Source organism: Bombina bombina, chromosome 6 (assembly GCF_027579735.1).
Source record: "Bombina bombina isolate aBomBom1 chromosome 6, aBomBom1.pri, whole genome shotgun sequence".
NCBI lineage: Eukaryota > Metazoa > Chordata > Amphibia > Anura > Bombinatoridae > Bombina > Bombina bombina.
This window is the reverse complement of record NC_069504.1, coordinates 811,657,446-811,681,447: the sequence shown is the minus strand read 5'-3', so window position 1 is coordinate 811,681,447 and position 24,002 is coordinate 811,657,446.

The following is a 24,002-nucleotide window of genomic DNA, read 5'->3' as shown; positions in this document are numbered from 1 at the left end:
AATTGGAAAGTTGTTTAAAGTTGTATGTTCTATCTGAATCATAAAAGAAAATTTTGGGGTTTACTATCCCTTTAACCATTCCTATCAGGGACCTCAAGGACACAGTTCCTTTCCTGTGTCCCTAAGAGTAACATTGGCTGCAGACAGACGGAGATTCCTGGAGATGGGATTTTATCATTTATAAATCACATTGCCAGGGATTTCCAACTGCATGTGGCGCTATCAACAGGGATTTCCAACTGCATGTGGAGCTATCAACAGGGATTTCCAAAAGTTGCTATAAAACCAGGGTTCTAACTCTGAGGTGCCAGCTGAACTATCCAATTGTACCCCAAGCCAGGACATAATGGGGGTCACCATGAAACTATACAGTCTTCATTATTAAAATGCTACATTATCAATCCATAAAACAGGGGGGGATGTGAATAATTGTGTGTAAGATGTGTCTCATTTTAAAATACATATGTGCAGGTAAATAAATTACTGTTTAATTTGTGTCCACTTTATATTTTACCCTTTGCTATTAAATTCAGTTATTTATTGGTGCCAGGGAATTATTTATCTTATTGAACTCTGCCATGTTACTGAAAAGGAGCAGAATTCCCAAACTGAGTGCATGAAGCGTTTAGGTGCAGTTAAAGGCACGTAAAATTACACTTTAAAAACAGAGAGATTTAAACCCCTAAGGCTTATCAAATGCACACCTTTAATCCCCCCCCCCCCGTATTTTGCAATGTTGTAAGCAAAATTAGGGACATGATTCAGATAGAGTGTACAATGAAGAAAAAAAAAAATTTACTTAATTTATCAATTTTTCATTTAACAAATGTGTAATTTGCTGAAACTTAGCTTCTTTTCTAGAAAACAAACTGAGGTATGCTCAGGAGTATTTCCAAAATTTTTGAGAACTCTAGGAAAAACTGTTGCAAACACTGCTGCAAAACACATGCAGAATCTTGAGCCTACCCCAGTATGCTCTCTTGGGAAGTTTAAACAAAAGATACCAAGACAAATTGATAACAGAAATAAATAGAAACATTTTTAATTGTATGCTCTACAAAAATTAAAAGGAAAGTCAACATTAAAGGGCCAGTAAAACCACAAAATAATGTTATATAATTCTGCACAATTATATAACATCAGCTTAGCGCCATCTTTCTACCTGAAAGGATTTCAGAGAAAAATTGCTATGAAAGTTACTTTTACAGTACGCCGCTCCTCGCTCTACTGAGCGGATCTGTTTGTTTTCCCTAAGCGCATTGGGCACGCTGTTTATTCAAAGCCGGCCCGATCGCGAAACTTAATGTTGCTTGCTGCCGCTCTGGTAGCAGGAGCGAGCTACATTGAGTTTAATGGCGCGATGGGGCCAGCTATGAATAGACAGCGTGCCCTATGCGCTTAGGGAAAACAAACAGACCCGCTCTGTAGAGCCATGAGCGGCGTACTGTAAAAGTAACTTTATATAACATTATTTTGTGGGTTTACTGGCCCTTTAAATATTGATGATTTAGAAAGAACATGCACTTTTAAACAACTTTCTAATTTATGTATAGTATCAAACTTGCTTTGTTCTCTTGGTATCCTTTGTTGAAGATTAAAGCTAAGAAGATTGATAGGGGCTGATGAAAATGGATGTGTCTTTAACAGTATATGGCAGCAGTATTTGTAACAATGTGTAACATGCTGTAATCATTGTTGGAAATACTGCTACCAGATAGCTTAAAGGGACAGTATACAGTCATTTTCATATAACTGCATGTAATAGACACTACTATATAGAATAAGATGCACAGATACTGATATAAAAATCCAGTATAAAACTGTTTAAAAACTTACTTAGAAGCTCTCAGTTTAGCTCTGTTGAAAAGGTAGTTGGAAAGCCAGTGGGAAATAAGACCCTCCCCCCTCCCCCTTCTTTTGCATATGAAAAGACCCTTTACACAAACAGGAGCAAGCTGGAGTAGGTAGCTGACGGTATTCTCATAAAACTTTGGGGCTTGGTTAGGCGTCTGAAAATCAGAGCAATGTTATTTAAAAATAAGCAAAACTATACATTTAAAAAAAAACAAAAAAAAACAACTTTATGGGCTATATAAATAGATCATCTACAAAACATTTATGCAAAGAAAAATGAGTGTATAATGTCCCTTTAAGACACATGCGCGCTACTGAGCGAACCTAAAATTGATAATAGAACAGTTGTTTAAAATGTCATGCTCTATCAAATGTTTTCTTTTGACTGTATTGTCCCTTTGCTGCTATACTTAAAACTTTTATTTAAAAAAAATAAATGTTACTCACACTTTTCGATCTATAAAATAATCTTCAAACCAGTAGAAATTCCTATGTTCATATACCAGTAGAGCAATAATCTGCAGACTCCATAGTAATGTCCTATATATTTTCCTCTCCCCAGGTTCCTCTGCTTGATAGAACCACGTTAATCTTTATTGGCCCCTTGCGACTAAGGGCTTAGCTGGATTGTGAACACTGTTATTTCTCTCTGCATGTTCACAGTGGCTAAGTTCCGCGTCTTGGTGGCACCTTCTACTCATTTCGACGATCCTTCCATTAAACTTGTGTTGCTGGGTCTGCTTCCTGTACCTCCTGAGCTGATTATCAGGGGTTAAAATTTCATCTGGCTCAGTTCAGCAGGACAGGAGTCTTTGCCATAATTACTCAAATTCATCACGAATTGTCAACAAGCACTGAGTGACCCAAGAGGCAGAAGTAATATATATGACTACAACATAGATTGATGAACCTGCTACAAAACTCTCTTACTGGAAGAAAATAAACTGTTATTTCACTGTGTTTATACTGACAGTATTAAATGTATGTCTATATATCTGTTTTTGTAAAGCACTAATCATGCTCAGTATTTGCAAAATATTAACAAAATTCATTAAAATTATGGTGGAGATAAAAATCTGAGATTAAAATCCTCCATGTCTCAACCATTACTAAAACTAAATTGAGTGATGCTATTAACACACTATTTTGAGTTAAAGTCCTATGTTTTTCAAAGGCTGATCTTAGGCTTCAATGACTGTAAATAACTAAACCTTAATAAAATAAATTGTCTCTACATCCCCAGTAAAGAATTTTGTGGTCTTGTGTCCTGTGTGCCCTTCTTTTCTTTATCTTGTCTCTTTCCGCAGTCCACATACTTATCATGTCATTTATGTAAGGAGACTAGAAACAGCTGTTAACATTTAACCTTTTGTTTGAAAGTGAATTATTTATTGATAAAGACATATTCATTTTTTTAACCTTTTAACGCCGTTAGGACGTTGTAATCTGTCCAAATTTTGCTAGGCTTTAGCGCCGGACGGAATACAACGTCCTAACCGCTCGGCTTTCCTGAAGCCACTGGCGCTTCCCTGATGGGATCGCGGACTGGAGTGTGCCTAGCATCATGACGCGATCCCATCATTGAAATCTCGTGATCACGTGCACGATCACGAGATTTCAATTTTTTTACATTGGAAAGGTTTATTAGATACAAAGACTTCTAGTAATGAAATAAATGCAATAAAGCTTTAATTGATTATATGCATTATGGAGTTTAAAAAGAGAAATACAACTTTAATGTTTCTTTAATGTGTTTTTTTATTTGCTTCATTCTCTTGGTATCTGCACTACTGGGAGTTAGCTGAGCATATATGGTGAGCCAGTGACAAATTGCTAGCTCCTTGCAGTGCCTTGCTTCTCCTGAGCCTACCTAGGCATGGTTTTCAACAACTGATACCAAGAGAACAAAGTAAATAAAATAATAGATGTTGTTTAAAATCTGAATAATAAAAGTTTAAGTTTGACTTTGCTGTCTCGTTAAGTTAAAAGAACATTGTACTATATTTCTATCAAGTGTATAAAAGAGCACCAGTTAAACATGCCTGAGGTCTAGGGTTGCCAGCTGTACTGGACGCCTGGTAGGTGACTGGGCACTAGTAATAGATGGGGTCTCAAAATGGTCCTTTCACAAAGCTCTACCTTAAAGGGACAGTCTAGTATAAATTAAACTTTCATTATTCAGATAGGACTTTTAATTTTAATCAACTTTCTAATTTACTTTTATCATCAAATTCGCTTTTTTCTCTTGGTATTCTTAGTTTAAACTAAACATAGGTAGACTCATATGCTAATTTCTAAGCCTTTGAGGGCTGCCTCTTATCACATGCTTTTTAAATCTCTTTTCAACACAAAGAGACAGAAAGAAAGTACACGTGGGCCATATAGATAACACTGTGTTCAGGCACAGGGAGTTATTTAAGATCTAGCACAAAACAATGCTAAATTTAAGACAATAGATAATAAACAGTCACAGTCATGTGATCAGGGGCTGGAAGAAGGTTCCTAGATACAAGGTAATCACAGAGGTAAAAAGTATATTAATCTTTTAATGCCGTTCTATTCCGTCATAATTACACTGGGCTTTAAAGCCGTTATGACGGAATAGAACGTCATAGCTAACGGCTGTGCTGAAGCCTTCTGTGCTTCTAGGATTTGATTGTGGTCTGGAGGGCGTTCCTAGGATTGTAGAGACGCCCCCCAGATGCCATCCAATAATTGAAATCTCGCGATCGTATGCACGATCGCGTAGTTTCAATTTGTCTACATCAGAACAGTTGTTCCGATGTAGGCACTTTAACCCTGTCACGAAAGGGTTAATATAACTGTGTTGGTTATGCAAAACTGGGGAATGGGTAATAAAGGGATTATCTATCTTTTAAAACAATAACAATTCTATGGTAGACTGTCCCTTTAAAAATGGCCAGTCAACACTAACATTGTTATTGTTTAAAAAGATAGGCAACGCCTTTACTACCCATTCCCTAGCTTTGCACAACCAACATTGTTATATTTATATACTTTATAACATTTAAACCTCTACATTTCTGCCTGTTTGTAAGCCACTACAGACAGCCTCTTATCACATGCTATATTATTAGTTTTTCACAACAGGAGACTTCTAGTTCGTGTGGGCCATATAGACAACATTGTGCTCACGCCCATGGGTTCTGCACAACACAGCTAAAATGCAAGTCAATAGATAATAAATAAAAAGTCATGTGATCAGGGGGCTGTCAGAAGATGCTTAGATACAAGGTAATCACAGAGGTAAAAAGTATATTAATATTACTGTGTTCGTTGTGCAAAACTGGGGAATGGGTAATAAAGGGATTATCTAGCTTTTTAAACAATAAACATTTTTGAGTTGACTGTCCCTTTAAGCCCCATACCTATTTTTCACAACTGAGCAGTGATTGTATCCGCTTGGTTTCTGGTAAATCAATGCTTTTACCTCTGGTTCCATAAAAACTGCAAAAATGTAGACCTCCAGCTGTGTGAAGATGGCGGCGCCGAATATGAAAATGTGGCGCTTCAGCAACCAGCACCTGTAAATGGTCAACATAAAAAAACAGCTGTGAATAGAGCTGTGGGGATTAAACACATAGGCGCAGAGTTACTAGTTTTAAAATAATATGCTGTAACAAATTAAAGTATGTCATTTTTTCAACTATAACAGCCCTTTAACAAACCTATGTTCCACACAGTCTTGTTTGTACAGTCTTTTTTATTGTCTGTTTTATATCTAACCCTAATTGTCCTCAGTTTAAGCACTACTTTACAGATTTGACAGAATTTAGGAAATCAACAAATTTGAGTTAAATCACAGGAAAATTGGACACAATAACTAATGAAAGTATATTATAAAGTTTTTTAACTACACATAATTAAACATTTTATATTACAATCTCATATTCATTAACAACCATTTCACAACTGTACAGCTGTGCTGAAGTGGTTTTAGTTTTTTTTTAACTATTTGTATTTACACATCAATTTGAAGTCACATTTGAATGCAAAACAAAAAGTGATCTTGCATTGGGGTCCCTTGCTAAATGTGTATAGAAGCCAACCAAAGGGTTTAAACACATAGTTAAAGGGACACTGAACCCAAATGTTTTCTTTCATGATTCAGATAGAGCATGCAATTTTAAAGGGACACTGAACCCAAATATTTTTTTTAGGGTTTATGTCCCTTGAAAGTGACACTAAACCCAATTTTTTTCATGATTCAGATAAAGCAGGCAATTTTAAGCAACTTTCTAATTTACTCTTATTATCAATTTTTCTTCGTTCTCTTGCTATCTTTATTTGAAAAAGAAGGCATTTTTTTTTGGTTCAGACCTCTGGACGGCACTTTTTTTATTGGTGGATGAATTTATCCACCAATCAGCAAGGACAACCCAGGTTGTTCACCAAAAATGGGCCAGCATCTAAACTTACATTCTTGCATTTCAAGAGAATGAAGACAATTTGATAATAGGAGTAAATTAGAAAGTTGCTTAAAATGTCATGCTCTATCTGAATAACGAAAGAAAAAAAATTGGGTTCATTGTCCGTTTAAGCAACTTTCTAATTTATTCCTATTATCAAATTTTATTCATTCTCTTGGTAATCTTTATTTGAAAAGCAAGAATGTAAGTTTAGATGCCTGTCCATTTTTGGTGAACAACCTGGGTTGTCCTTGCTGATTGGACAGAACCAATATAAAAAGTGCTGTCCCCTATCTAAAACAAAAATTGTCTGGCTCCTTGGCTTAGATGCCTTCTTTTTCAAATAAAGATAGCAAGAGAACGAAGAAAAATTGATAATAAAAGTAAATTAAAAAGTTGCTTAAAATGTCATGCTCTATCTGAATCATGAAAGAAAAAAATTGGGTTTAGTGTCACTTTCAAGGGACATAAAACCTAAAAAAAAATATTTCATGATTCAGAAAGAACACACAATTTTAAACATCTTTCCAATTTACTTCTATTATCAAATTTTCTTAGTTTTCTTGTTATCCTTTGTTGAAAATCAGGAAGGTAAGCTCATGAGTGTGCACGTGTCTGCAGCACTATGTGACAGCAGTTTTGCAACAATGTTATACATTAGCAAGAGCACATGAGGGCAGCACTGTTTCCTGTTATGTAGTGCTTCAAGCACATGCACGTTACCTAACTAGGTATCTCTTCAACAAAGAATAACATGAGAACAAAGAACATTTGATAATAGAAGTAAATTGGAAACTTTTTTTTTATTAAATTCTCTATCTGAATAATGACATAAAATGTTTGGGTTTCATGACCCTTTAAATTCACACTCAGGAGCTGCAACATATATGAACTGCTGTGCCAATTATGAGCAACATACACATTTTTCACTTGTCGTAATCCAAAGCTGCAATTTGTTGCAGCCCCTGAGCAGGAGTTATGCTGTGTTTAGCCACCTTGTGGAGAATTAAAGGGATATGAAACCCAACATTATTTTTTTTGTGATTCACACAGAGCATACCATTTTAAAAAAAAGTTTCCGATTTACAATGATCAAATTTGCTTAGTTCCCATGATGTTGTGTTGAAGAGATACTTAGGTAGGCATTTGGACCACTACATGACAGGAAATAGTGTTGCCATCTAATGCTCTTGCTAATGTTTAATATTCTTGCAAAACTGCTTCCATATAGTGTATACGTCCCAGCAGTGGCATATTTAGGTTTTATGCTGCCCTAGGCACTCAAAATTCTGCTTTCTAAAGTAAATGTTCGCCAGGGCTTGCAAAACACTTGCATACTAGGGATGTACATTCAGATCCTTCGTGAGGATATTTTTGTAGCTAGATTGATTCCAGTAAAATATTCCCACACTAAGATCTGTGCTAACCCAGACCTTTAGAGTCGGGATCTCTTACAAGAATCAGTCCAGCTATGAAAATATCCGAAGGGCACAAGCCACTGCTTCCACATTTGGATCCGAATGCACATTCCTATTGCATACACATATCTATCTATTGCTGATATATATATATATATATATATATATATATATATATATATATATATATATACAGTGGGACCTCGGTTAACGAACGACTCAGTAAACGAAATTTCGGTTTACGAATGAAAATTCTTTAAAAAAAAATGCTTCGGTTTACTAATTTTTTCGCAATACGAAACAAGTGTCCCGGTTTGCCCCTGCATACTGAAGTGTGGGTAGCAGTGTGGAGGTGTTGGAGAGGTTTTGGAGCCATTTGCAGCAAGTTGTGGAGCCTTTTGGAGCCATTGGAGCCATTTGCAGCAGGTTTTGGAGCCTTTTGGAGCCTTTGACTTTTTTCTCACCTCTGGAACGCATTAATTGGTTTTCAATGCATTCCTATGGGAAACCGTCTTTCGGTTTACGAATTTTTCGCAATACGAAACGTCCCGGAGAACGAATTAAATTCGTAAACCGAGGTCCCACTGTATATATATATATATATATATATATATATACACAGTATGTATATATATATATATATAAATAATAATAATACAGATTTCTTGAAACAATACTCCCCCAACACAATACTAAGTACTAAAAAATAACAGAACTAAAGACAATAGCTAGCTGAATAAAGCCCCCTAGATGTAAGCTCCTTGGGCAAAATCTCCCATTATATACCTGTATAATACTTCTAATATAACTGTAAGCTACCTATAAATATATAACAATAGGAATAAGTCTGCTACCCTAGGCAAGTGCCTTGTTTGCCTATTCAAAAATACACCCCTGTGTCCCAGTCTTTCAACAAAAGATACCAAGAGAATGAAGAAAATTGATGATAGAAGTAAATTAGACAGTTGTTTAAAGTTGCTCTATCTGAATCATGAAAGAAAATACTTGGGTTTCATAACCCTTTAAACATGTAGAAATAAAGTGACATTAGTGGAAAAATAAAATATTGTAATATATCAGTGCACTTTATTAAAATGTCCCTTTAAGTGGATTTGATGTGATTGTGTATAGCATGCTAAACAGCATGATAGTCATTATTTTCTAAATGTTGCAAAAATGTTATGATTCCAATTATAGCATTGGTTCTGCTCTCCACAGATATCACAATAGTTGTACCATCCTGTCATCTTCTATGAGATGTCATCCATCCCTTCCATTGATTTAAATCCCCAGATATGTATTTACTTGTAGAATAAAGGATCTATTAAGTTTGACACAAAGCATAATGAGCTACTGCTAGATGATCATTACTACGATGATGATATTGCCTTGAAACTCAATTTTTTTATGAATTGAGAGAATATCTTCTTTCAAAATGATGATTTTTTATTAAATATAATATAGTTAGGATGTTACCAGACTTCCTTTCTCCAAAATAGGACTGGTACTATTATTATCAGTTATTTGTAGAGCTCCAACAGATTCCGCACAGCTAATATAAAGGGGATGATTTATTAATGTGCGAGCGGACATGATACGATGTAGCGTATCATGTCCGCCGCACATCGATAAATGCCGACAGCATACGCTGTCGGCATTTATCATTGCACAAGCAGTTCTTGTGAACTGCTTGTGCAATGCCGCCCCCTGCAGATTTGCGGGGGGTGTCAATCAGCCCGATCGTATAGGATAGGGCGGATTGAAGACCGCAGCCTCAGAGGCAAGCGGATCAGTTATGAAGCAGCCGTCTTCAGACCGCTGCTTTATAACTGCTGTTTCCCGCGAGCCTGAAGGCTTGCACGGAAACAGGGGCATCAAGCTCCATTCGGAGCTTGATAATTCGACCCTATTGTATCTGCATTGTTATGACGATTGCAAAACAGAATGAGAAGCAGTCTGCCAGGAATGAACAGCAGCATCAATAGCTTGTTCTATGGCCCGGTTGCCACCTGGTAGTAGTTTGTTATGACGATTGCCTGGAACCTGGAAGGACACAGAAACACTAATTTGAAAGAAGAGGATTGTCTCACAAAAGGTGGTCTCACATGCCTCTAGGGTTAAAGGAACACTAAACACAAATTGTAAACTACACGATTCTAAACATTCATATATAAGCATAATATTGCAATGAAAACTGCATCTTTATTTTGTCAAATTAGTATAGTTGTATATTTATTCTTTTTTGACTGATTTCCCTGTCCCCCAGAACAAAAGAACACCTGCTAACCAATCACAAACTAATATTCAGATATAGCACAAACTCTGTTTGCACATGCACAGACTAGGGTAGCCTGCACTCTTGTGCTCCCTTAAGGTTTAGCACTAATTCAACTTACGGTAGTTACTATTGCAAACAATGATTTGCCTATTATGATTGTTAATGCAAAACTGTTGCTGTTGTGTAGGAGTTCAAGGCTATTAAGGGGTTTAAATTACTGCTGTCAGTGTTTCACGCTGCAGTGATTTAACCCCTTGATTGTGTATGATAACTTAACAAAGGAATTTCTGAAGTTGGGATTTTCTTTTTAGTTAGTCTGTGGCTGGAAAGGGTGGCTTTAAAAGCCCATATCTCATCCCCAGACCACTTAAGGCTGTGACACACTGCAAGCGATGCGGCGCGAGGCTAAGCAGCTGCTTCGCTCCGCGTCGCATCGCTTCTGAAGTTCAAATATTTCATCTCTGAGCGCTTAGCTACGCGACCTGACGCAGCAGAGTGCTCAGAGATAAAAAGGCAAGACACACTGAGCGCGCACAGCTGCATCTACACGCTGCGCGTCGCTCTGCTTGCAGTGTGTCACAGCCTTAAAGGCTGTGACACACTGCAAGCGATGCGGCGCGAGGCAAAGCAGCTGCTTTGCTCCGCGTCGCATTGCTTCTGAAGTTCAAATATTTCATCTCTGAGTGCTTAGCTACGCGACCTGACGCAGCAGAGTGCTCAGAGATGAAAAGGCAAGACACACTGAGCGCGCACAGCTGCATCTACACGCTGCGCGTCGCTCTGCTTGCAGTGTGTCACAGCCTTTACAGTGAAAAGACTGAACATTTGAAAGTTTCATGCCCCTATGAGATGCAGGTGATCACTATAAAAACAGCAATAACCTACAAAGTACTTAAATTGATACTCAGAGAGGGTGGTGGGCTCTAACTGAGCCCCAAATTCCACCTGATTATTTTAGAAGTACAAGTGAAAATGTCCACTTTTAAATGATGGGCAACTTGTCCCCCTAGGATGCACCTGTTTACAGTTAGGTCCTTTCTAGTGGTGGGGGGTGGGGCTATTATAGACCCCTATCTGTCCCTCTGGTTAGGAGATGTCTCATGCAAAATAAGCACTACAACAGGGCAAGTGACCCCTCTTTTAACAAAAGAGAGGGCGCTCTTTCAAAAGAGGTGTCACATACCATGGCAACAGCTGGCAGAACCATAGCGATATGGAACTACAGGAGAGTGGTGTATCCACTATGCCCACCTCACAATACATAGAGGAACTAGAGAAAACTTATTTGAAAATAGCAATCCTCATCTTTCAAATGAGTGGCCCTGTGCCCATTCAGCTGTCATAAAAATAAGTCACCACATTGGTTCTATTTTGAGGATTCTGGTGATTTTTAAGAGGCCTTTATTACCCCTCGCCATAGCAATATATCATAAAACCCCTAATTTGAAAGAGTAAGTTCCCACCCATTTAAATAAGGGGTTTCATGTCAGTATAACTGTCAAGTGATTGTTACAATAATAGTGATCACCTGGCAGCAACCGCTATCCTCATTTTGCTGTGGTGTTCATCAATACGTTTCTCTGAAATAATAAAAAAATTTGGAATCAAAATAAATGGAAGAATTAAGTGAGTGTAAAAATAGATCATATTTTATGAAATATTATATAAAGGATGGATTTTTGGTGCAACTCATTTACGTTTGGTGATTTAAAGGGACATTACATGACCAGTGAGTCAATTAAGCAATGGCAGTAGTCGCACATCTCGCACTATTGATTGGGTCCGGCTGTGTCTGCTAGGGAGCAATACAATGTCCCTTTAAATCCCCAAACATAAATTAGTTGCACCAAAAGCTCTTTGTGGCTCTCGAGTGGTACTTTGCAGGGGTTAAAAACATAGATTTGCCGGGTCAGTATTGTTAAAATTACATCTAATAAATTAAAGGATGTCATTTTTGTACTATAATGCCCCTTTAATACTTGATTTGCTACACTTGGTGAGTTTGGACAGGAGTAGAAGCATGAATATGTTATAAAAATTGGTTAATCCAACTCTCTGGGAAATCCAAGTCATTATCCTCCTAATTCAGTTATCTGAAAACTTATGGTAACTCTCATGCCATACATAGATGTTAATGTTTTTGAAGCTTTTCTAGTCCTATCTGAAAGGGCAGCCCAGCGTAAAACTATAGGGACATTTTCTTTGGGAACAATCAATTTCCTTTAGTAGTCACTGTGACACATGCAAACTGTTAAACAGACATAAAGACACCCACAAAAAGCAGACCTTGGGCGAGATTACATATACGTAATTTCCCCTCACACATCGGGGAATCACATATACAGCGCGGCAGTTCATAAAGTTCCGTAAGTTGGATAAACTAGCGATGTCCAGAAATGTGCGTAAATACACTTTTTCGGAGTCGCCAGTGACTTACGGCACGCTAAAAACTGCCGGCGCCTAAGAAAATAATAAAAAATGTTAATCTCCTGTAAAAGTCTAACACGCCTCCCAAATATAAACCCGACACGTAAAAACCCCTATATCCGCAATCCCCCCACATTGCAACTAATAATAAAAGTATTAACCCCTAAACAGACAACCCCCCACAACGCAATATGTCTAATTAAACTATTAACCCCTAATTCGCCATTCACCCACAACGCACTCTACCTAATAAAAGTATTAACCCCAATCCGCCATTCACCCACATTGCATTTAACCTTATTAAACTATTAATCCCTAATCCGCCATTAACCCACATCGCAATTAACCTAATAAATATATTAACCCCTAAACCGCCATTAACCCACATTGCAATTAACCTAATTAATCTATTAACCCCTAAACCGCCAAACCCCCACATCGAAATGAACCTATTTAAATTACTAAGCCCCCTAACCTAACACCCCTTAAATTAACCCCAAATGACATAAAATAATAAAACACTAAATTACAATTAAAATAAAAAATCCTAACTGTACTAAAAAAAAAAACCAGCCAATAGGATTTCAGTAGCTCTTATCCTATTGGCTGATTTGATTATGAAGATTCAAATCAGCCAATAGGAATGCAAGTGACGCCATATTTAAACGCATAACTTGCATTCACTATTCAGTGTATGGCGGTGATCGTATGAAGAGGATCCTCCACGCTCCATGGCTCCGCGGTCGCCGGTCTTCAGTTCTGCGGTCATCTCCGCTTCGCGCCGGTTTGGTCCTGGATGAAGATGGTAGCCGGTTCCAAGAAGACTTCACCGCCTATTTGGACCTTAGAGTTAGGATTTTTTTTTTTAGATTTTGGGCACTTGTAAAAGCGTTAAATGCCCTTTTAAGGGCAGTAAAGGAGCTGAATGCCCTTTTAAGAGCAATGCCCTTACAAATGCCCCTTTAGGGGCAATGGGTAGTTTAGGATTTTTTATTAGTGTTAGGTTTTACTGTTAGAGGGGGATTTTGTATATTTTTTTAATGCAAAAGAGCTGTTTAACTTAGGGCAACGTCCTACAAAAAGCCCGTTTAAGGGCTATTGGTAGTTTAGTTTAGATTAGAGGGTGTTTTTATTTTGTGGGGGCTTTTTTATTTTCATAGGGATTAGGTTTATTTTTTTATTTTTGATAATTTGGTTTATTATTTTCTGCAATGTTAGGCTTTTTTTATTTTTGTTGTAATTTTAGGCTATTTTAATGTAATCTTATTTTTTTTTAAGTACTGTTAGGATTTTTTAATTTAATTGTAATTTAGTATTTTATTATTTTGTGTAATTTGGGATTAATTTAGGGGTGTTAGGTTAGGGGGTTTAGTAATTTAAATAGGTTAATTGCGTTGTGGGGGTTTGGCGGTTTAGAGGTTAATAGATTATTTAGGTTAATTGAGATGTGGGCTAATGGCGGTTTAGGGGTTAATATATTTATTAGGTTAATTGCGATGTGGGTTAATGGCGGTTTAGGGGTTAATATATTTATTAGGTTAATTGTGATGTGGGTTAATGGCGGATTAGGGGTTAATAGTTTAATTAGGTTAATTGCGGTGTGGGTGAATGGCGGATTAGGGGTTAATACTTTTATTAGGTTTATTGCGAAGTGGGTTAATGGCGGATTAGGGGTTAATAGTTTTATTAGTTATTGCGGTGGGGGTTGGAGGTTGACAGGTAGATAGATATTGCGCATGCGTTAGGTGTTTGTTAATATTTTCAGGCAGTTAGGGTAGTTACGGTGCTCACATTTTCAGAGTAAGGCTTGCTGTGCCTGCCTATGTGTGGGGAGGTGAAAAGGAGTAAAATGTCTCCATTTTCGCTGCTTAAGTCCTTGCGCTGAATATGTGAAACTGATTTGCGATGCGGTTCTATGTTAGTTTATGGGAATTCAAATTTGCGGCGACGGGTGAAATATACACGCCGCATTTATATGAGGCGGCGTATATGTTATAGCAAAACCATGTAAAAACCGTCATCACCGGCTTTTGCGGACGATGCCACATATGTAATCTTGCCCCTTATGTTTATGTACCAAAATGTTTAATCATACATAAGTTTCTTGAGCTCAAACCATTCTAGATTGTGTGATCCTGCTGGTTAAAGGGACAGTCAACCCAAAAATTGCTGTTACTTATTTAGATTAGTTAATTAACAATCTTTACATCAAACTCTAGCCCAATTTTCATCTAAATACACTTTGGCAGAAAATACACTAATAGGATTAGTCAGGTCTTCGCTCTGTGTGCGAGGGTGCTGGCCAAGGAGGACCGGAGAACATCCACATGTGCTTTTTCCAGGACACATGCCACCCCCGCACACAGAGCGAAGACCTGATTAATCCTATTAGTTTGGTCTGCCCACGAATAACTCAGGAGGTCTGGATCTGCGTACACGGGTTATGCCAAGTGAGGCAAATGTCTGTATGTGATGCATAGCCTAACGTTTCAGGCAGTGAGGACGGTGTAGCTGATTACACGCAACACTTAGTATATCAGGAGTCAGACGAAGCGCAGCCGTGGTATGGTGACAAATACTGTGTCATGTGACTGCACCAGTAACGTAACTCATGTACCCACTAGTAAGTCAGCACTCTTGTCACACAGTAATGGTAAAAGGAGCTGGGTGTAATATCCGCTTATACTCAGATGTTTTATCTAACTTACACAATGTAACAATAGACATTGTATAAAAATGGAAATTACAAGCAATGCATTAAAATACCTTTAGAATAAGAATCTATTTGTATTTGCATCTGTGACATGCTTAATAACTTCACTAGTGCTACTCTCAGCATGTGCAAGATAAATGTGCACGGACTACACAAATTAGCCATTTTGGCATCAGGGTCCCAATCAGTCTCAATGAACTGAATGAAAGGAGCGTGAGCGTGCAGGGACGAGAGGATCTGTACTATTGCTGCAGCTCAAGCTTTTGAGAGACGTCAGAGAAGGAGGAGTCAGGTGGCCATTTCAAAACAGCCAGATGAGATCTAGTAAGTGTATTTTCTGCCAAAGTGTATTTAGATGAAAATTGGGCTAGAGTTTGATGTAAAGATTGTTAATTAACTAATCTAAATAAGTAACAGTAAATTTTGGGTTGACTGCCCCTTTAAATCTAATGGGCCCACTGCCCTCTTGAGGTCACTTGTGAAAAACTGTTTTTGGGTGCAGCTTGAGAATTGATAAAGCAAACAGCCCTTATTATACAAACCAATGTTAAAGGCATAGTATACACCAATTTTAATTTAACTGCATGTAATAGACACTACTATAAAGAATAATATGCACAGATTCTGATATAAAAATCCAGTATAAAACCTTTTAAAAACTTACTTAGAAGCTCTCCAATTTAGCACTGTTGATGAGATTACACTGGAACACCCACTGAAAGGGGCTGAGAGCAGACCCCCCAAGTTTATAACATATGTTACCAGGTATTATAAACAAAAGCGGTAAAGTTTTAGGTAAAGATTAAGTGACTGCTTTTTTTTTAGGGATTCATAACACAGGTAGCAAATTATGACCACACAAACCTATGCACATTAAAATAGGCCCTGTTGGTGTATATCAAGGGGGTTTCAAACTGTACCTCAGGCATTTCTAACAGGTCAGATTTTCAGGATATCTGGACAGGAGCACATGTGAAATAGTCAGTCGATTAGTAAATATACTTATTAACCTGCTCTCAAGGTAATCCTGAAAATCTAGCCTGTTCGGGAGGCGCACGATATATAACCAGCCATTACAAGTGGCTGATTATTGCAACAGCGAGCTCGCGGTAGCAATAAGCGCTTAATAAATTAACTAGACCTCTGGCTTATTTTTTAAATGCCCCCCAATTGCCCCTCAAAAATGTGTGATTTCCCTTTAAAAAAAAAAAAGAGCATTTAAAAAAAGAAAATTGCACTAAGCAGTTTTGGGGGGCTAAAGTTTGCGGTTGTGGGATGTTAGAAAAAAAAATGCCACTAAAAAGTGCCTTTACAGTGCGGTCTATTGGGAATGTGTGTTCCCAGTAAATATATATGTACATGAATATACAGGCAGTCCCCGGGTTACGTTCAAGATAGGGACTTTAGGTTTGTTCTTAAGTTGAATTTGTATGTAAGTTGGAACAGGCACTTTTTTTTAGGTGAAACTCTAGCCAAACATTTTTTTTTTGTTTTGGATAGCATAGGATAAAGTTTGTTTTGCTATCTGTGCCCCTGTTCAGAAAATTTCACATCCCTTTCTGTCCTTGTGAACAAATGGATTTTCAGTATTTTGGATTATCCTGGAAAGAAGGATTGTCGATAAAGCTCTATTTTCTCTGTATGTAAGTACGAGTTGTACTTAAGTCGGATGTCTGTAACCCGAGGACTGCCTGTATACATATATATATTTATTAACACATAAGTATATATGTATATATTCACATACATATATATTTTAATTTTCTACCCATCGCTGTGCAACTTAACCCCTTAACGGCATGAGAACGAGGCTCCCATGAGCGCAATGCTTACATACATTCGCATTGCACCTCATTTGTAATACCAGTGCACTGGTATTACTAAGTTGAAAGCAAATATTGCTTTCGTGGAAGCCATATTTTGCACTCAACTTGTCTAGCCCTAAACTAGCAAAACAGCTAAAGGTGATAGATTTTTAACTGCTCTCAAAGATAACTTTATGTCACAGTTAATAGAGGTGCCAACTAGGAATAAAGCTAAATTGGATTTAGTGCTATCAAACAATACAGAAATAATATCAAACATACAAGACAAATTAATATAATACTATACATATCAACACATAAAATAAATATACATATCAACACATAACACATGGTTATAAAAGTAAAAGAAAGAAATCCGAGCCAATGTGGCTAAATAAAAATGTGTTAAGAGAAATTAGGAGAAAACGTAGGGCATTTGAATTATTCAAAGAAAATAGTACAGACTCAACATACCAAATTTATAAGGAATATAACAAAGCATGCAAAAAAAGCAATCAGATTAGCCAAAATTGAAAATGAAAGCTCAATTGCAAAGCATTCTGTCAAACCTTTAAAAAAAAGGTTTTGTGGACAAACTATAAAAGACAGAGGCCTCTAGTTATCAAGGTCTGTCGGACCTGATCCGACAGTGCGGATCAGGTCCGACAGACCTCACTGAATACGGTGAGCAATACGCTCGCCGTATTCATCATTGCACCAGCAGCTCACAAGAGCTGCTGGTGCAACGCCGCCCCCTGCAGACTCGTGGCCAAAAACAGCAGGGGGTGTCAATCAACCCGATCGTACTCGATCGGGTTGATTTCCGGCGATGTCTGTCCGCCTGCTCAGAGCAGGCGGACAGGTTATGGAGCAGGGGTCTTTGTGCGGATCAGGTCCGACAGACCTCGCTGAATACGGCGAGCGTATTGCTGCAGAGCAGGAGGACAGGTTATGGAGCAGCGGTCTTTGTGACCGCTGCTTCATAACTGCTGTTTCTGGCGAGCCTGCAGGCTCGCCAGAAACACGGGGCATCAAGATCCATTCGGAGCTTGATACATATGCCCCAGAGTATAAAACTGAAAAGAACAATTCGCTTAACTAAATTTCTATACTAATTTTTCTAAACTTATATTTTTTTTAATTGAACTCTAATACATAAGTTAACATTAGAATAAACAATTTAATAAACACAATATACATATAGCTTACATTGTAATCATAACTGTTTACACATGGTAACATTATGAAAAAATGTCAAAAGTAACAGTACTAGATCATTTTAACAGGAATAACATGTAAATATACTATTTGAAATTCCAAACTATAGAATTGATAAAAAATTATACCCCTCAGGTCACTAGCACAGTCACAGTCATCTGTAATCCCGCTGATAACCTCGGGGCCTAAACGCTGGGCTAGTTTCTGCTCGTATTCTGTCAAATTGGCGACATAAGCTGGTCCTCCTCCGGTAGCACGTAAAGAATTTTTTTTTTGCCATTTTTGCATTGGCGAATCTTTTGATGTTGTTGTCCCTTTTCTTTATCTGGTGAACGTCTATTTTTCCGGGACCCTGGGCACTTACAGCATCACTTATACGATGCCAGATACTTTTTTTTCGATGACTGGAAGTTTCCTTAGCACGACAACCGAATAAGTACTCTTAAGAGTCCAGTACCATATCAACAAGAACCAGGTTCTTCTGGTGTGAGAAGTGGGGATTCTTGGATTTGGTTGTGTGCGAATCTGGTCCTGAAGTAGCCATACTTATTTTTAGAATAAGAAATATATAAGGTCAACAAACTTCCGGAATAATATATTTTCTGACTCAAAATTACATAAAGTTGCCTTTATATAGTGCTGAATTAACTTCCAGTGACAAATGTGACGTCTCTGATACCTTGCAGTCACGTGGGACAAAACTTACTGACAAGTTCTAAGAACATAATAGTACATTCGCTACTAGTACTTTTTACCTCTGTGATTATCTTGTATCTATGCCTCTGCAAACTGCCCCCTAATTTGAGTTCTTTTGACAGACTTGCATTTTAGCCAATCAGTGCTGGCTCCTAGGAACTCCACGTGCATGAGCACAGTGTTATCTATATGAAACACATGAACTAACACTCTCTAGTGGTGAAAAACTGTCAAAATGCCCTGAGATAAGAGGCGGTCTTCAAGGGCTTAGAAATTAGCATATGAACCTCCTAGATTTAGCTTTCAACTAAAAATACCAAGAGAACAAAGCAAAATTGGTGATAGAAGTAAATTGGAAAAGTGATAAAAATGACATGCCCTTTCTGAATAATGAAAGTTTGTTTTGGATTAGACTGTCTCTTTAAGATGCGAGAAGGGTAACACGATTAACAGTGACAGGGAGAAAGCTGAGGTACTAAACCAGTTCTTTTATCAGTATACACTGAACCAATAGGAGATATATTTAAACAAACTATAACATACAAGCCTATACCAATAACTGGGTTATCTCTAGATGATATCAGGAAAGAACTGGATAATATTAATGTAAATATTTACATTTATAGTAACTATTTTTTTTTCCTGATATCATCCAGGTCCAGATGGAATGCACCCAAGGGTTTTAAGTGAACTTAGCCCTGTTATAGCCAAACCCCTATTCTTAATTTATCAAGACTCATTATCCTCACGTACAATACCCCAGGACCGGCGTAGAGCTGATGTGGTGCCATTTTTTTTTTTAATTATTGAGGACATACATAGAAAGAAAAACATACAGGCATAAGAGATATGTACTTACATCAAAATAACATACAGTGCCCGATAAACATAGTAATACAAAACAAGATAATTGTGCTCATTTTTTGTCCCTATTAACATCAAACTGGGCCACTCTTCTTGGGTCCTTGATAATAATATATAAGGAATAATGTAGGGATTATATAAGGGTAGATTCATTTAAGGACTTTTTGAATTCAAAACTCCATAGTAAAACAAGAGTAGAACTTCATAACCAGAATGGTATAAAGAATAATAGGTTAAAGATCAGAACTTGACCAACTATTAGTATTCTGAAATATAAAGGTGTTAGTTGTTTCTCCACTTTTCGCACTCCATTGAACTCTATGGGGGAATACGTTAACGTGGTCAGGATATTCAAAGATTGGCTTTTTGGGCTAGCACTCATGTGAAAACTTTTTACTTTCAACTTGTAATATGCATGCTTCCCAACACGCACATATAGCCCCCGTCTAGCGAATTTAACGCAGAAGCAATAAAGTGCGTTCCACTTGTAATCTAGTATGTTTCTTCTGCAGTTTTCTTTATCTGTCTCTGTTACACTGAAGTTTAGCAGTGTGTAGTCAGGTTTTAGGTAAGGGAAAGCCATGATATGTGACATATAATACCAGGGAGGGTAGGAGGCAAGGGGTGATGAAGCAAGGAAGCTCTATAGTGACGTACAATTTGGAACATGTTTAATTTCCTCTATGTATATAATGAGGCTTTGCTTAGCAGGTGCTTAACACATCAGGGTTTTTATATGCTGGGACTGGAATTGGGTCATTTATGGGTATATTAACCCATTGTTTCTTAACCACAGTCCTCAAGTACCCCCAACAGGTTTTCATTATAGCTGAACTAGGTGAAATAATCAGCTGATGGGTGAGAGCAAGTTAGTAACCATGGTATAACTGACCAGCTGATAACTTCACCTGTACTTTGGTTCAGCTATAATGAAAACCTAGCCTGTTGGGGGTATTTGAGGAACGCTGTTGGGAAACACTGTATTTAACCTATTGCCAGCAATCATTGCATCAGCAAAGATAAAAACATGAATAGCTACCTAATAAAATGCCACCTACTTGTGAAACTTTCAATAGTTTCTTAGCAAGTCCTCAACATATCTGCATATATTGCTCTCTACAGCCCCAAGACAGCAGTTAGCAGGTTAAACATATTGAGGTAATATCGCTGTCTAATTTCATCTATATAAACTAGTGTGTTTTGTGTTGTCCTGCTATACAGATGCTGAAGGGTTAATAATTTAACCCTTGCTTGATTATTTTGGTACTTGCAGTAAAGGCATTCTTCCTATGTAATTGCTTGAAAGTAAGGGAGGCGATGAGGAGCTTGATGCTTTAACCTGCATTAAAGTGAAGGTAAACTTTGGTGAATTAAAGCCCATTTTTAAAAAATACTATTAAAAACAGGGGCACTTTCATTCATCAAAGTTTACCAAGCAGCCGTTTTGATTAAAAACTTACCTCTCTTCTTTGCACAGCCAGAGCACCTTCCCCCACATGGAGATCCTCTCTTCACACGTCATCAATGACTAATCCAGCTTCCTCCAATCACAGCTTTCCCCCCAGGGTAGTCATTGCCTGAGGCCATGCCGTGATTGGAGGAAGCTGGATTAGTCATTGCTGACGTGTGAAGAGAGGATCTCCGGGTGGGGGAAGTTGCTCTGGCTGTGAAAAAAACAAAGGTAAGTTTTTAATAAAAACGGCTGCTTTCTAAACTTTGATGAATGAAAGTGCCCCTGTTTTTAATAGTATTTTTAAAAAAACGGGCTTTCATTTATCAAAGTTTACCTTCAATTTAAAGAGCTTTTAGTGCATAAAGCAAGTATTCTAATGTTAGAGCAATTTTATTATTGTACCGTTTCTAGCCATATGTTTAACCTCTGCACAGTGATTAAACAAACAATTAAAATCATTTGCAGAGCAGAAATGCAACACCAGGAGCTAGCTAAACACACCTGGTGACCCAATGGCAAAAGACAAATGTGTGTAGCCACCAATCAACAGCTAGCTCCCAATAGTGAATTGCTACTGCTGAGGATATGTACATATCCTTTTCAAACAAAGGTACCCAAGAGAACAAATTAGAAGTAAATTTAAAAATGACATTCGCTGTCCGAATCAAGAAAGTTTAATTTAAACTTTCCTATCCCTTTAAGGAATCAGTATGGCTAAATTATACCACTAGTATTTTATGTGCTTGTTTTGGGGTGGATTGTAGTGGTTGGATCTATGCAAACCATACATGGGTGTGGTCCTGCTGCAAAGTGTCCCTGGAAATTTTGTTTTCAAATGTTGGCAACTATGTTAATAGAAGCACTGACTCATGTTTACCTCAATGAGCGTATTTCCATGATTATAGTTTCCTTGTAGGGTGGTCACTCTGTTCTTTTTCTTTAAAGTTCTATTTTGGTTTTTCTTCTTCTTCTTTTGTCTATATAAGAAAATGAGGAGAAACACAGGTACTTTATTATCTTCAAGATAACTGTTCTAAAGTTTAATTTAAAATTGAGAGGCACAGGCAGGATTTACTACATCCTTGTTTTGAAGACTACTTCTTTGAGTTTGAGGACCTCTTGTGGACACTAGCGGTATTGCTTCTTTATCTTATTGATAGGATTCTTAAATCTGCTTACACCAACTAAAAGTGTTTACGCCAACTCTCCAATGCTGTAATCCTCACATGCTTAATTGTCATGGTGTTTGCTGATTTTTTTTTTAGCTCTATAATAATGTTGGATCAGTGCTTATTACAAGGGTCTTTTCAATGGTGGGCTTAGTACAACTGTATTTTAATGTAATGCATATGATGTCATCTTAGTAGTCACTAATTTCTAACAACTGGAAAGTAGCTTATTCCTTATGTAGTATTTGCATTCTTAATATCTTACTTTTAATTAGTTTGATAGCCTTAATGAGCTGAAGTACTTAGTTTGCTGGTTCCTTCTAAGGTATTGCATTCACTCACCCATTATGCCCAAATATAATACCATACCTTAAAGGGACTTTAAACACTTTGACATGGTAATATAAATTTTTATATATATATATATATATATATATATATATATATATATATATATATATATAAATTATATATATATAAACTCTGCAATACACTTTCATTATTTATTTTGTCCCCCTTTTTCTGTAATTTCATTCTGGAATTGTGAGCTTTTCAGTTCTTGTTGGAAGTGCAGAACACTGTTATATTCCACAAAACAATTGGATGCACACTCTAGTGACCTATTTATAACTATTTATAATTGGCCACAGCAGAGAAAGAAACCTAAGTTACAACATGGCAGCTCCCATTGTTTTATAGACACTAAAACTTTAGACTTAAAGGGACACTCAAGTCAAAATTAAACTTCATGATTCAGATACAGCATGCAATTTTAAACAACTTTCCAATTTACTTCCATTAACAAAATGTGCACAGTCTTTTTATATTTACACTTTTTGAGTCACCAACTCCTACTGAGCATGTGCAAGAATTCACAGCATATACGTATATGCATTTGTGATTGGCTGATGACTGTCACGTGATACAGGGGGAGTGGAAATAGACATAACTTTGCAATTTATTTAACAAAAATCTACTACTCATTTGAAGTTCAGACTAAGTGCTATTGCATTGCTTCTTATCATGCATTTGTTGATTATGCAAATCTACAGTGTTGACTGCTCCTTTAATTTGCCAACATTTAAACAGCTGAGCTAATGAAACTTTAAAAAATACATCTACATGCTATTCTCAGACTAATCTTTTCTTTGAATGCATCATTCTATCTAGCAATTATTTAGTGTTTTATATCCCTTTAATAAGAATTGTTATAATACCAGAAAGTACAATCATATGTGAAACACATGCATTTTTTTTTTTTTAATAAACAAGCTTATGAAAACATTTATCACGATACAGAAATAATAAAATTACATTGTTTAGGCATAATGGTTATTAAACTCCATCAAAGTCTTTGGTATTTACTTAAAGGGACACTGAACCCAACATTTTTCTTTCGTGATTCAGATAGAACATGCAATTTTAAAGGGACATTAAACCCAAATGTTTTCTTTCATGATTCAGATAAAGAATATCATTTTAAACAACTTTCTGATTTACTTCTGTTATCTACTTTGCTTCATTCTCTTGATATTCCTTCCTGAAAAGCATATCTAGATAGGCTCAGTAACTTCTGATTGGTGGCTGCACATATTTGCCTCATGTGATTGGCTCACCCATGTGCAGTGCTATTTCTTTAACAAAGGATATCTAAATAATGAAGCCGGGCTGTGACTA